Source organism: Rhagoletis pomonella, unplaced genomic scaffold, assembly GCF_013731165.1.
Source record: "Rhagoletis pomonella isolate Grant_MI unplaced genomic scaffold, Rhpom_1.0 Rhpom_scaffold_00007, whole genome shotgun sequence".
Lineage (NCBI taxonomy): Eukaryota > Metazoa > Arthropoda > Insecta > Diptera > Tephritidae > Rhagoletis > Rhagoletis pomonella.
The window spans coordinates 17251495-17265445 of record NW_023458561.1 but is presented as its reverse complement, the minus strand read 5'-3'; positions in this window follow the sequence as shown (position 1 = coordinate 17265445).

Below are 13951 nucleotides of genomic sequence, written 5' to 3'. Positions count from 1 at the left end.
TATGCAAGTATAATCGATAAAACTAGGTTGGACACCAAGAAGTTATCGGTTTAATCTGAGATTATTTTATAATTATAATTTTGTATGGCTAAATTAAACATTAATTTCACTTAATTTTATTCATTTCGCTGATTTAATTTTTTTATTCATTTTAATTTTGATTCTTTCAATAGATAAAAATATCAGTATGATTGATAAAATATGATACTTGTATATACTTGTGACTCAAGGGCGTTAGAATATCTTGAAACCACTGCATCAATTGCTGTTTTTGAGCTTGTAGCTTGAGCATTTCTCCTTGTATATATTCCAAAATTTAGTTTTTCTTTTCGGAATTTAATCTGTGGTTTTGTTTCTCTGTCCCTAGGTTTACGTTAAAGTCATGAATACATATCTTTTGTTTGCAAAATGGGAAGCTAAATTCATTTTTTCGGCATTTCCTCTTACTCTTCTCTTTGAGCAAACTTCTATTAGCTCTGATCCAATACTCAATGAACTTACAGGTTTTTAAACGAACTTGCAGGAAGTTACGGGAAAAATGATTCCGTACTCCAAAATCATGTGCATGAGAGCGATTTTTGGAGAGTTGTGTAGAGAATGAAGTTGCAAGATTGTGCCCGATGCTTTTTTTGTTCCCGAACTTTTTGGTGTTGCTCACTTTTTAATCTCACTTCAGAGAGTGACTTTGTTGTTTGACATTTTGACAGGATTTTACATGAAAGGTAATGGATAAGAGCTATTATATCATCCTTACATATGTATACATATGTATATACATATATTCAGATATGTGCATCAGTTATCAACAGAGCCAATTGAAACAATTTCAGTATTTTTAAAATTTTCACCTTGCTTCTTTATCAATACACTACTAAACCTATGCCTAAAACCATGCTACGAACATCAAAACCATTTGCAACAAATGAGTTCATACATATGTATGTACATTAGGGCGGGTCGAAAATCAAATTTTGCTCAAATCCCTTGGTAATAGTGAAAATATAGTGTATCATGAAGTCAACAACAAGCCTGCAATATATTAGCCTTTTATTTTAATTGTAAGAGCCCGCGCATCGACAGCCAAGTGACCCACAGCACGCTAGTCGAATAAGACCAATTCTTGTTAAAAATTATGGGTTCTGCAAAAAGGTTTGGTGCATGTTATTAGATAATGAATCCGTTAACGCAAAAGATAAAGTCAAATATCATTTCTCGCAGCCCTTTAGCTTATCGTTAATCTCAAAGTTATCTTTTTGCAATACATTTTTAATTGTTCCCTTGATAATTGCACTGGCCTGTAGTCAAAAGATGTAAAGAACAGCATCAATATTGCTGGCGTGCATTTCGGTCGCTGGTTCCAAATATTCTAATCTTTTTTTAATATTAGAAATTGTTTTCGAATTTTTGAAAATTCAGGAACAATTGCGGTAGCTCTAATAGAAAAGCCATTATTTTGCATCATCGTGGAAAAATTTTGTTTATGCAAGTGAGTATGGAAACACTAAATAGGCACAACTTCTAGAAACACTAATTAGTTTACTTATGTTTATGCATACAATATAAAAATTTCAAATATACGAAAATGACAAAAAAATTTGTTTACCATTTTTTTAATTTAAAATAATTTGTTTATAATCTGAATGATTTTCACCATATTATTATCATAAATCAGTAACAGTAAGTCTCGCCTTCAATTTGGTGATTACTACGTACCGATCGAGTAACATTTACCAAAGTTATATCGAAAAACTGAAGTGGATTTCCAGTTTTTTCTAAAAAAATGTATCCTCAATTGTATAAACAAACTTTTAGAAAGGACTGGATTACAGAAAAGTGTGCCTGGGAGTCACTTTTTTCGTTCAAGCTGAATGCAAACCACTATCGTCCAATTGGAGAGTCCTCAAAAGGATTTCCCAGGATATGTTAAAGACTTTTTCACATTATTCAATTAACTAAAAGATTTATGTATATAACCGAGCAAAATGCGCTTTTACGTTGACTAATAAAACCATTCCGCACCAATTTTCAAGACTGCATAAATGGACTTAAAATGGGCATTTCTCACCCTAATTGTATTATGTTAATTTATGTGAATACGTATACTACTACGTATTAACTTATCAAACGATTCCTAATCTTTGACAATACAAGTTTGATTTCATTCACCAGGATCTTGAAAACTGACCGAATCGGCGTGACCAAGTCCATGGTCCTTTTAATATTATATAAAAATCCGAAAACATTAAAATGTTTGCATACAAATCTCGTCTCACCTTTTTGTATTTTTCACTTGGTTGAAAATTCATAAGGGAAATTATAGTTTTTGTAAGTTTTATCTTAATATCTTAAAAACTTTAAGGCTTATTGAAAAATGGTAAATGAAAGTGAGGTACTTAATTTAATATATCGTCCTGTTTATAACAATTAACGCATTCCATAGATATTACCAGCCAAAGTTTCATTTTTAAAATTCGTACACTTTGATTCAATTGCGCGGGCTAAAGATAAGTTTTAAATTAATCTTTCGTGGCCAATAACAATTGGCTAAGACCTAAGACATCATAATGTTACTATTACAATACGGTCAAATGCCTTTTATTTTTCCCATACAAAATCGACCCACCCTAATGTACATACAACTTAAGTATGTACCCAGTTACCGGCCAAACCTGATCTTAGGACAAACTAGTTTTGCCTAGATATTTCCATACCCCTGAAAAGGGTTGTCGTTGCGTTGGCAAGAGAAGAGGAATAACTTATCCGCGTTGGAAACACCAAATGGAGCTTACTTATAGTGATTTCGTTTCTTCCAAAAAATGTTGCCCTTCCACGGTGCAAAATGTATTTGGTGTTACACTCAACCCTTTTAAAGGGTATCACAGCAAATTTAGTCCTTATTCACACACGAAAAGAGAAAGGGGCAATCAAAAGTTGACATTTTTTGTAGAAACGAAAACACCATTAGTGTCACTGCTGAGTGGAGGATCGGCTTATGTATATCGGCAGCCAGTTCGAAAACGTCCTATCTCAAAAAACTTTTCAACAACCATCTATTTCAAAATTTATTTGAAGAACGCTCTATTGCAGAATTTGATTGAGATAGATTTTCAAAGTTGCAATATTTTTCTTCAGATCTTATGCGAGTTGCACTAGAAATTTCTTGATTTTCTCGATTTTAGCAAATAAATTAGTCATTTAAACCGTATTTTTTGTGAATAACTATTTACTGATATTTACACATATAAATAGTATTGAGAAGGGTACAGAAACCGAACTTGGCAGTGCAGCTACTTTGTCTCGGAAACAATATGCCAGTACGCAGAATGTCCCCATCTCAAACGAAACGATTTCCCCATATATATATATATATATATAACACATTAAGATTAAGGATTCTTTCTCAAATTAATTACTGCAAATCAGGACCATCTATTACTAAATTGGCGAAAGTAGAAATTTTATGCGATACTTCACATTTGTTTGGCGCACTGCGGTTGCATTTGTTATTGGACGTTACTTTCACGATATGCCTTTGAGAACATACCCACACTTTGATCATTACATCCCATCTGATGATCGAGGCGTCTTCTCTTGGCATTAATACTTGCATAAATGATTTCATTCGAATTGAATTACAGAGCGCAAACTTTCGACGATCCAGTTAGTTTAACACCACACGCATTCATCCACTCCCTTCTTTGCGTAATATCTGTTGGCACACGAAACATACTAGGGATGTTAATTTTTCAGCTTTTTCCGATCCCGGGATTTTCGGTACGTCGTTTCTTATGTACAGGTCTGTCAGTCTCTCTAGCGTTTTAGCAAAAGCGCTTTTAGCAAAATCGAAGGGACGATAGGCCTTAAATCCTTAAAATAAGCGGAAACATGAGAGCCTTTTCCAGCCTTCGGGAGGAACGCAACACTGACTACTCTCCAAGCTTTGGGGATGTACCCGGTCCTCAAGCAGTTTGCATAAATAGGATCCAACCAATTGCACGACGCCCTCATAGCTCTTTGCAGCTGCACAGATATGATGCAATCGGTCCCCGGCGGCTTTAATGGTTTGAAGGAATTAATCGCCCAGGCCATTTCACGGTCGTCCAGAAGATCGGAGAAGTACAGAACTTAGGAGGAGCTTCTGTAACCAGTTAGCGACAATTTTTGACGCATGACATAAATGTTTTTGCGTCAAAAAGTGCGATAGCGATTCGAAAATTGTCGCTAACTAGTTACAGAATTTCCCTCCTTGGGGCAGATTCTGTAACCAGTTAGTGACAATTTTCGAATCGGTATCGATTTTGTTGACGTCTGAAATGAAATATTTTTACGTCAACAAGTGCGATATCGATCCGAAACTTGTCGCTAACTGTTTACAGAATCTTCCCCCTGAAGTACAAAATATCGCAAAGAAGTACTTTTGACTGTACTTCGAAGTACGAAGTACAAGTGAGAAAAAAGAAGTAATGTACTTCCGAAAGAAGTACGGTTGGTCACATTCCGAATGATGCTACTAATATTTCTACTGGTAGGGTGCTGATGCAGGAGCGGAAAATTGACATCTTCTATGACACTGCCATGTTAAAAATACCATTCGCTAGCATTGAAAATGGATATAACGTGAACTACTTGGGCTGGAACGCAAACTGGTAGCATTCCAATTCACAACTAGTAGCTTTCCCTGTAGGGTACATACATATGTATGTACGTGCATACCTATTTAGATACAATAAACTGCTTAGGGCCGTTTTCTCAAGTAGCCTCTAACTTTAAAGTTCACTTTAAATTTAAAGGTTGCATTAAAATTTATGATTGTGTCTAAAGTAAAGCATTTTATTATCGGTTTAAAATTGGTTTACAACCAAGAAATATACATACATCAAAGTCCGATAATACAAATGTTTAACTTTAGACACAGCTTTATTTTTAATCCAACCTTTATATATAAAGTGAGCTTTAAAATTAAAGGTCACTTCAGAAAATGGCCCTTATTCTCTTACATATCAGTACTGTAATCATGTCTGTAGGTTTTTCGGCCTGGCTGTATGCTTTTCGTACCGTTTTTATTATCTTGCTGCGGGCGATAACATGCGATGAATGCTTGTAAAACAGAATACAATGCTTTTGAATACGCAAGCTTTTGAATAATTTTGAATACACTCAGAAGAAATGTTGAATACCTTTGGCAATAGAAAGGCATTCTTCACAAAAATACTGCTTATCGAATTTACATTTCCGGTGTCAGAATGCAAATGTTAGACCATTTTCCAATGGTTCCCCAGGGGTCTGTGGAAGGTTTCGATGGGTCAGGTGTGAACGGTGCTCTTTCTAGTAGGTTGGATATCAAGACCCACGGGCCCTCCCCCTCCGCCCACTAACTCAAAAACAGTGGGCAAATAAATAAACATTTCCAATTTAACTATTTGTGCGTTAATATTTCTGCGTAGTTTTACGCAATTATTGAAACATTGTATAGCAAAATGAAGTATGCAGTGAAAATTGTAAAAGTGGAAACAAAATGAGAGCATGCGATATAAATAATTTTTTTTTCTGTACACATCTACATACTTACATATAATTTCATGCATTTCTCCATCATCAGTCAGAAGTAATAGGATTAAGTCCGAGGTCTTTCTTCTGGTAAAGTCATGAAAAGTGTCGATCAGCTGTGCTGCGTTTGCAAACAAAACCAGAAAGCGGTGAAATCAAATAAATGTATACATTTATTAAAAAAAAAATGGAAGTAAACAATGAAATATTTGAAAATGTATGTAGTTATTCTTAATTGAATACATTTTATTAATTTCTAATTGATTTTTAAAGAAATCAGTGTGGTACTAATGAAGACCCTGGATGTATGTGCATTTTACACAAAGTAAAGGGTGAACACACCAAAACTGCGACACTTTGGGAAGCTTATTACTTACCCAAAACGGATTCAATATTTTGAAATTCAAATACCATAAGCTGACCACATGACCTTAGTTGGACGTAGAAGAAATTTCATTTGAATTTGATTCCTAGTTGAGTTAAAAATGGCAACCGAGTTAGAAACGAGACAAACCATTTTGCGCGAGTTTATAAATGATCCGGCCTTAAGGACACGTAAAATTGCTAAAAAATTAAAGATTGCACTATTCGACACTTTGCAGGGTTTTAATCGGTACAAATAAGGCCTGGCAGTTACGAGAAAACCAGGGAGCGGGGGTTAGCATGGTCAAAGTGATAAAAACAGTGCTCGGAAGGTCCTCAGTGCGTTTTCGCGAAATCCGAAGATTTTGTCGCGTTATGTTGCAAAATCCGTACGCAGATCGCAGTGTTTCGTACAAAAGGTAAAGCGGAAAGCTTCATTGAGATGTTCTACAGCTCAAACAGCGCCAGACCGAGGCGCAAAGTAGAATGTTAAAGCGAAATCCCGCGTTCGGAAGTTGTATGAATTCTAAATTAAAAAATACAACTGCATTGTTATGGACTACGAAACCTACTGCTATAAAAATTCAAAATATATCGCAGGTCAAGATTTTTATTCTGGTGAAAGTCGTCAAGATGCTCCTGAAAGTTGTAAGCTGAAAATGAAGTCCAAATTTCCCAAAAACCACATGGTTTGGCAAGCTATTTGATCCTGTGGCCGTAAGAGCAGCCCTTTTTTCCCATCCGGGACAATTAATGATCAGTTAATCGGGATGAGTGCCTCAAAAGGCGTCTTCTGTCATTTATCAACAGATAAGGAGTAGGCCACTGTTCTAGGCGGACGTGGGAACCTGCCACTATGCCAAGGACACATTGCCGTGGTATAATGCAAATAACATCAATTTTGTACCTCACGACTGCAATCACCCAATAGCCCAGAGCCACGTCCTATTGGGGAATATTGGTCAATTGTTAAAGAAATCCTGCATAAAACAGGTGAAACAGTGAAAAATATTGACGAGTACAAAACAAAGTAGTTGTGCGCATCGCTTAAAGTCGATGATGCAGTCGTGCAGAACATGATGGCGCGTGTGCGATGAAAATACCGACCACTTGCATATGGAGCAAATAATAACTAATATTTTAACATTTTAATAACATCTAAACTTCCAAGTTATATAATATAAAAAAAAAATAATTTCAAAGCCTGCTAGTTTGTTTCTGGTAGTAATTTCTAAGTGTCGCAGTTTTGGTGTGTTCACCCTTTAATGAAATAATTGAAGATGTAGGTAATGAAAGTTGTGGAGAAGAACAACCCGAGCCCGCAGTCGATGATGACGGAGCCGACGTTCCACCGCCTGATTATGACGAGGTACGAATAGCAATAACGCGGCTGAAAAACAACAAAGCCGCTGGAGCTGACAGCCTGCCAGCTGAGCTATTCAAGTACGGCGGCGAGGAGTTGATAAGGTGCATGCATCAACTCTTGTGCAGAATATGGTCAGATGAACGCATGCCCGACGACTGGAATTTAAGTGTGCTCTGCTCAATCCACAAGAAAAGTGACCCCACCATTCGCGCCAACTACCGCGGGATCAGCCTTCTAAGCATAGGTTACAAGGTCTTATCGATCGTATTGTGTGAAAGACTGAAGCCCACCGTCAATGAACTGATTGGGCTTAATTGGCTTAAGACCTGGCAAGTTCACCATAGACCAGGTATTCACAATACGCCAAATCCTGTAAAAGACCCGCGAGAAAAGGATCGACACTCACCACTTATTTGTCGACTTTAAAGCCGTTTTTGACAGCACTAAAAGGAGTTGCCTATATGCCGCTCTGTCTGAATTTGGCATCCCCTCAAAACTCATACGGCTGTGTAAAATGACGTTGAGCAATACCACCAGCTCCATCAGAATTGGGAAAGACCTCTCCGAGCCGTTCGCCACAAAACGGGGTTTCAGACAGGGCGACTCCCTTTCATGTGACTTCTTTAATCTGATGTTGGAGAAGATAATAAGAGCTGCAGAACTGAACCGCTCAGGAACAATTTACTACAAGAGCGTGCACTTGCTGGCGTATGCCGATGACATCGACATCATCGGTAACAAAAACCGCGAAGTCTGTTCTGCCTTTTCCAAGTTGGATAGGGAAGCAAAGCGCATGGGTCTGGTGGTAAACGAGGACAAGACGAAGTATCTCCTGTCATCAAACAAACAGTCAGCACATTCGCGCCTTGGCACCCACGTCACTGTTGACAGTTACAATTTCGAGAAAGTAGAGAATTTCGTTTACTTGGGAACCAGCATTAACACCGATAATAATGTCAGCATTGAAATCCAACGTAGAATCATTCTTGCCAACAAGTGCTACTTTGGACTGAGTAGGCAATTCAGGAGTAAAGTCCTCTCTCGACGTACGAAAACCACGCTCTATAAGTCACTCATCATGCCCGTGCTGGTATATGGCGCAGAAGCATGGACAATGACAACATCCGATGAGGCGGCTCTTGGGGTGTTTGAGAGAAAGATTTTGCGGAAGATTTACGGTCCTTTACGCGTTGGCGACGGCGAGTACCGCAGACGATGGAACGATGAGCTGTATGAGCTTTACAACGATATGGACATAGTGCAGCGAATTAAAATACAGCGGCTCCGCTGGCTTGGTCATGTCGTTCGAATGGACACCGACTCTCCAGCTCTGAAAGTATTCAACTCGGAACCCGCTGGTGGTAGCAGAGGAAGAGGAAGACCCCTACTGCGATGGAAAGATCAGGTGGAGAAGGACTTGGCTTCACTTGGCGTTTCCAATTGGCGTCAGTTGGCACAGAGGAGAAACGACTGGCGTGCTTTGCTGAACTCGGCCAAAATCGCTCAGGCGGTTACAGCGCCAAAAAAGAAGAAGAAGAAGTAATGATTTATATTTTATGACTCGGGCTCGGCATCTCATGCACTAAAAAATCGAATTTATGTACATATAATATGCACTCAAAATTCAAAAGTATGCGCTATAAAGAAGTAAAATATGCAACTAAAAACAGTTTCCCAATATTTTATTGCCGGTACAAAAGTAAATAACACATGCATTTGAACAAGAAAATAACGAATACAATTTACGTCAAAAAACAATACAAATTTATGTATAAAATTATTTTATAATCAAGCAGACAGATACAATCTGGTGTAAATAGAAAAATTGGTTGAGATGAGTGTTTGGTTGGTCTAAGTCAGTAGTGTCCAACCGGTAGCTCGCAAACAAGAAAATGAACAGAATATTTTGTATTGAATTGAAAAGTTTAACAATTGGAAGCTTTTTTGGTACAAAAGTAAGCTTTTATTTTTGAATTTTCACGAACTCATTCACTTCTTATCTTTCTATGCTAGACATGACAGAATCTCTGTTTCAGGATTTTCAAAACAAAAACAGCGTAATCTCGGCAATAAAAAAGTGTCGTTTTCTGATGACCTACCAAACGATATTCATGGCCAAGTAAAAAGCGATTTAAAGAAATGTGACTAGATTTCCTTACAAATGGATGAGTCGACCGATGTTTCAGACTCTCCGCACTTATTAGTGTTCACCAGAGTGGTATTTTCTGATTTTTCTGCTAAGGAGGCACTGTTAGTCAATCTGACTTTGGAAACTCGTACTCGTGGGCAAGATATATATATATAACGTAGTGAAAAAGAAGGAAAATCTGATTGCAAAACCACTCAACCTTGACAATGTTATGAGCACTATCGTTCGTATTGTGAATTCGATTCGCGGATGAACGTTAAAGCATCGGCAATTCAAAGCGTTGTTCGATGAATTTGAGAGTGAATTCGGTCACATATTCTACCACTCTGAAGTAAGATGGCTGAGTCAAGGTAAAGTGCTCTCAATATTTGTAGCTTTGATGACAGAAATAAAGATTTTCCTGAAATCCAAAGGCAGCATTTTTAACTGATGTGACCGCAAAACTAAATGATTTCAATACAACTTTTCAATCTCGAAATCGATGTATGGATAGAGCAGTTGACAAAGAAAAACTTTCAACATTTCCAGACGTTTACTCTTCTGGAACAGGCTTTTTCACAACTAATGGTTATAAAAAACAAATACCGAAACGTACTGACTGACGAACATGTCAAAAATAACATGATTTTAGCCTGCACAACTATGCAATATAAACCAGATTTTAAGAAATTATTTGAAAATACGAAGATTCAAGCATCATATTCCCCCCTATCGCCAATTTCGTGTGAATAAATCTTTCCCATAATTTAACATGCAAAACAAAAACAAATTGGGAAAAATTGTTTTTGTTTTACTTTATACTTTTTGGGAATATTTGTTCATGTGAAATTCGCGATAGGGCCGATTAAGAGCCTGTATCACGAACGATAGGCAAAACGGACGATTCGTCTGCAGACGAAAACCTCTCAGATTGTGATTTTAAACTCTATCGGTCGTCTTCGTCTTGCTTTTCATACATTACGTTGCAATGGTCTCGGTTGCGTCTAAACCGGCTAAAATGATGCCGCCGGACTAATTTTTGAAGCTTTCCTCTGCAGACGAATCGTTCGCGATACAGAATAAGGCTGTAAGTTTATTGGGCATGTGCTGCGAGTCGAAAGATTTGAAATCGGTGCGATTTGCAAACTATTTTTGATTATTTTTAGGGAAAGTAATAAATATTTCAAATGAAAACGGCGAGAAACACATAACTTACGTCATATCTATCGATTTAGTGCCAAATTTCGCCGTTTTGTTAATCAATCTCCGAAGAAGGTTTTGCAGATCGCGTCGATCTCAAATCGTACTAATTGCAGCACATTCCCATATGTTTACAATAAAATGAATGTTCTTCATTAAAATATTATGCACTGCTATTAATTTAACTTAACTGTATAAACTTTAATAATAAATAAATATTTTAAAAGGAGTTAACGCAGTTAAGATTGAAGTTAAGCAAGCGGTGCCCGCGTATTATAGCGATAGTTTCAAAGTAGCCCTTTGTCCAAGTTCTGTTGGACACCACTGGTCTAAGTGGATTGTCACCCTAGGGACAAGCAATTAGGAACTTTGCCATTTTGATTCGACAACTCGTGAAACCTACAGCCATTTGGCGGCTTAAATGAATTTTAGTACGTAATACAATACAATGAAACTCGCTTAGATACCCCCCCGCTTAAGCTCCCAACATTTTTGGGCAAGGTGAATTTTTTAATGTATTCTGAAGAAAATCCCTCTTTTAAGTACCTCCACGCTTATGTACCCATCCCGCCTAAGTACCTAAACTTTTCGTAACCCATTTACCATTTTACTTATAATTTACCCCTTTTAAGTGCTTTTTTTTTAATTTCTTCAAAAGTTTACATATGTTTAAATTCAGCTACACATCTTCGGAAAAAATCCAAAAAATCAATGCTAATTTTTAGCCACTTGAAACTTGCGCATTATTACACTAAAATTGAATGAGCTATACAAGTGTGTAGTCATAAAAAATTTTAACACTTCTGAAAAACAAGTTTGAAATTTTGATGATTTTTTCAGTGTTCTGCAAAATTTTAAGCTCATATTTTAATGGCCTTATTCATAAAAAATAAAGTAGGTTTAAAGAGCTTTGTAAAGTGACGTTTTCATACATTGTTCAGTTTATAAACGTTTGTTAAAGCTACTTTATTTTTTATGAATAAGACCATATGTCTCTATGGTATTTGTTAGGGAATGAATTTTGTTTTAATCTAAACATTTTAAAATTAATAAAAATAACATAACTGGCAAACAATATCATTTTGAATGAATATATATAATCAATGACTTTTTAATTTAATTCTTGTGAAAATGACACAACATTGCTTTATCTGTTTTTTTTTTTTTATACAGATTTTCTTTATATGTTTCTTCTTTAAATAATGCTACAAGCTTGGTGTTAAATTACGTACACTTCAGTAAATGTTCATGTTTTATTAATTTTTTTTTTTATGTAAGTTAACAAGAAGATGTAACTACATCAAGAATTATGTTCGCTTAAGTACCCGCATCGAGGTACTTAAGCGGGTTCTTTTAAGTACCCAACCCGCCGAAGTACCTCAAAAAGCTGACATTTTTCGTGAGGTACTTAAGCGGGTTTTACTGTATGTCATACAGCAGTTGCACTCTAAAACATTCTACTTGGCCTTCAACTGGTCTTAAGTCTTTTTAAGTCTTTTAATATGCTTCTTAAGTTAAGTTTATCACGCAGTTCTTTAGCCTCTTCTGTAAAATTATCGTGGAAAACGAAGTTTTGCATATTTTTATAATTGGAAAAAATTTATTTAAAGGGAATAAATCGCGATTTCCTAAGTTTTTACGCGCAAATATCAAAAAAAAAATCACTAAATTGGCGCGAAATTGCCAAATCCGGACACTCTGCGTGGGACACATTCAGTGCTGATTTGCACCTTGCTAGTTCGTCAGCTCTCTCCTAAGTCCTCCATTAAAGCGCAGTTATCCACGGACGTAAAAACGGAGAACGTGCCTGCTGACACAATCTATCTTATGGGAGCTGCGTGCTAACAAGAGGTCCATTCAATAACGTTTCCCGTAAGTACTTGCAGCGAGAGCGTAAAAGAAAAATAGAGAGTAAAATTGAGAGCAAGAGAAAATGTTCAAAAAAAGTTATTGAACGCAAAACTAGTAAAAAATTGCAACTTAAGTCATTTTGACACTTTCTGACGGTTAAATTTTGGCGCGCTATTTTCTTTTTAATTGGGAATAGTTCCCATCGTCATAAAAATAAAAACAATATACAATAGATTTAAATTTTTCATCCACATTTTCATTTCACTAATTATGGTTCATCAAATCATCCTCTTAAATAGTTTGTTAATATTTGAATTTGAAATATAACCTTATTTTTTGACTCCTGCAAATTCCTGCTAGTAAAATTTTTACTTGCAAGAATTTGCAGCTCTCGCGGGTTGTTACGCTCTTGAATTCGCTGCTCTTCCAAATATTTTGGGTTATTGAATGCATTCCCAGTAAAAACTTGCAAGTACTAGCAACAATTCGTAACAATTTTTTGATATTGAATGGACCTAAGATCTCACCACCGTAGACATTGCTTCTCTCTCTTTCTTTCAACAGCAAACTTGATACTTCTACGCTACGCAACGTACACAGAATATGCAGTAAAAAATCTTTTCGCAGTTTTTCGCCAATTGGTCCCCGAGGAGTACTTTTGGGTTGTGTGCAGTGTTTTCGTTTTGCTCGCACGGCAACACTTATTGTGGGAAATTTCGCCTCAAGATTATAAAAAGGTAAGTGCGCCTGGGCCACACTGGGGAAGTGAAAGTTACGTTATTTACATACATATCTATTTTGTCTCATAACCAATAAACATACATACAGTATCGGTCATATGTATAGCACGCCATTTCCAAGTGATATTGTGTGCCCCTTATGTTTATTTATTTATTTTTAAGAATTTTCAATTAAAATTTAGTTCATTATCAGACAAACCCCATATATACCCTAGTTCAACAATTTGTAGAAATTACAAAAAAGTGTAACAAAGTTCCACCTAAATTTGAAACTTTTTTCCCGGAAGTGTGTCTAAAACTTATTGTAAATATCAATTTTGAGTGAATAATCTTCAGTAGTTACTAAAATATCGCAGTTTTCGTATTTCTGAAAATTGCCGTTATATGGCAGGTAGGCGTGGTTATTGTTCGATTTTGCCCATTTTCAATACCATCTGTCCTACGCCAGAAAGAAGTGGACGTACCAAGTTTCGTTAAGATATCTCAATTTTTACTCGAGTTATCGGGTGCACAGACGGACGGACGGACGGACAGTCACCGCTTAATCGATTTCTCTTTTCATTCTGGTCATTTATGTATACATTTGTCTATATCTATATCGATTCGTTTTGCCTGTTACAAACAACCGTTATGTGAACAAAGTTATAATACCCTTGGGCACAAGTGCGCTCGGGTATAAAAATATAACCAAACGCTTACCAAGAATGAGTAACAAATCAGTTTAGTTCCAAACTACAGACAACGGTTTACTGGCCC